The 2,410-nt window shown below is 42.4% G+C and overlaps 1 protein-coding gene across 1 annotated transcript in view; it reads left to right on the top strand.

Annotated features, from left to right (window-relative positions):
- The window catches only part of FBXW8 (F-box and WD repeat domain containing 8), an 87,037-nt gene that overhangs the window by 73,072 nt on the left and 11,555 nt on the right, over window positions 1–2,410 (top strand).

The following is a 2,410-nucleotide window of genomic DNA, read 5'->3' as shown; positions in this document are numbered from 1 at the left end:
AAAGGAGGAGACACAGAACTTGTCCATTTGTCTCCTCGTTAGTACCATGAGCTTGGAAAGTCCAGCGGACCAGAACGTTTGCTTTGTGTAAGATTTTTTATACAAATAGAAAGATTAAAAGGTTCAATCATCTATAAACTTTGCAAGCGTAAATTAAAAAAATTAAAAGCATGTTTGCCCAGTTAAAATACTGGCAAAAATACTTTTCAAAATCACACTTTGCAAAGAGTTTGAAAAATAATTGTATTCAGGAATTGCTAAGAAACAAATTATAAAATTGGAAGCAGCAAATTTTCATTGGGGGCTTCCCTGTTCATAATGAAGGAAATTTTACAAATCATTTCCCAGTTGTGTGTTTAAAAGGTGAATCAGAGCTAAGATCTATTCATTGAATTAATAGTCAACAAATACTTCCAAATATCAGGTCCAGGGGAGTTTCATGGGAGCAACAAGAGGCCCTGCCTCACAGGGGCTAAGCATTCAGTTAGAAAGGGAGGGTCTTGATTCCTAGAACTAGGTTGGAGACTTAGTTGGCCAACTCTGCTACAAATCCTCCTCAAACATAAACAGAATGCAGCAGCATTTGTTTTTGTCTTTCATATGAAATCTTTCAAAAGAGAGGGGTCACCTGCAAAACACATGCCTTGGTTTCCGCTGTACTTTCACAATAGAAAGTAGTTTAACACAGGGTCTTGGCTAAAACAGTATTTTTACCAGTGTTGTGTAGTATGCTGGCTGTGTTGCATCTCAGAAAAGGCTGTGTTTCACTGGTGAGTTATAAATGCACAGGATTGAAATGGTTGCCTGAGATCAGGGGCAGATCGAGAGAGGTTGCAGTGGTGTAGCTGTACCTCACTTTTCAACTGGACCATGCTGCTGGAGCCTCTGGGGATTTTGAAATAGTCCCCAAAGCAGGTAATAATCCCCCCTCCCTTATCCTCCCTGCTTAGAGGAATGTCCGCTCTCCTCTCCTTCCTCCCATCCCCTCCTGCTGTTGCTTTTCCCGTGGTCCCAGGTGAGGGAATCTTCATTGTTCTTGCCCACTCCAGCTGTGCTGCATGGAGACTGAGCTCTCCTAGGGCAGCAACAACGGCAGTGGCCATGGCCAGGAGTGCCACTTTCTGGTGCCCGCTCCTGCGGGGACCAGGCAGGGTAAGGAAGCCCACTCCTGATTGCTGCTGCCACTGTTAGTGTGGCTGTTCCAGCTGAGCCTAGTCCCCACAGTATGGCTGGACCAGGCAGGAGTGGCTCTGAAACTTCCCCAACCTCCAGGAAAGCAGCAGTGGCAGGTAGGTGAGGCGGGGTGGCAGGTGCTTACCTGCTTTGAGGACTTTAAAAAAAGCCAAGGGCTCCTGCAGCATGGTCTGCCTGCACTGGTGGGTGGGTAAGGGGAGGAGGTGGGGAGCAGGGGGTGCAGCCACCCCCGCAGCACTCCCCTTTACCAAATCCTGGATCTGCCCCTGCCTGAGACATACTGCTTCTTTATGGACAGTGTTGTAATGTAGTTTCTAACCACGTTTTCCTGGCCTCTCATTCATCTTGTTTTGGAAGATTTATTTTTCTCTTTCTCCAGAAGTAAGTTGAGTTGTATTTTGATTCTGTGGTGATGGAGACAAGTGCTAAAAAGAAAAGGCTGATGCCCAACCAACCCTTCCTAGACACTCTACTTTCCTAACCTTAAGATAAGGAGAAATAGCAGTTGTTATTGTAAGGTCTCAAATTTTGCTGCGTTCCTCAAATTCTGTGAATGTTCTTGTTCATTATTTAAAAAAAAACAAAAAACTTTCTGTTGCCAAGATACAGCCATCACAAAAGGTTTGCTCAAGGTAGGTTAATTTGACCTTTCACAGAACTGGAGACAAAATTAGATGGTTAATCCACCTTACTTTGGTAAGGTTTCAACTTCAAAGCTAATCAGCCAGCAAAATTCTAATTTATGTTAAGCACAGATAATGCTTTTCTTTCCTTTGAATTTTTCTTTAAAAAGCTGTCAACAAAGCAATGATGTACTGTTAAAATGTAAAAGCTATATGATGCAAATATGAGGGTTCCTACAATGAGCTGAATGTGACTGTTTCTCACAGTGTTTATTTTGTGCTGCTGAAAAGTCATACTGTAACATTTATTAATTTACACACAAAACCAGAAAAATGGAAGTTGAAAATACCATGCACGCAGGGTGGTTATGTTAACGTTCCCATAGAAACCTTGCCTCTTTTTTTCCTTGACATTTTAACTGTCTAACCTTAATATCTGATTGGCAGAGGTTGTATTTCTTGATTGACTGATTGATCTAAATGGACATCAGTTTCACAAAATGACCTAAATGTAAGTTCAAGTACCTTGGGTGCTACTGAGCCCACTCCCTGATTTGTATGGTTTGACAATCACATTTTGCTTTCCTTTAGAA

The sequence above is a fragment of the Alligator sinensis genome, unplaced genomic scaffold, assembly GCF_000455745.1.
Source record: "Alligator sinensis unplaced genomic scaffold, ASM45574v1 scaffold216_1, whole genome shotgun sequence".
Taxonomy (NCBI): domain Eukaryota; kingdom Metazoa; phylum Chordata; order Crocodylia; family Alligatoridae; genus Alligator; species Alligator sinensis.
The sequence above is the reverse complement of the archived record's forward strand: the minus strand, read 5'-3'. Positions and strand labels throughout refer to the sequence as shown.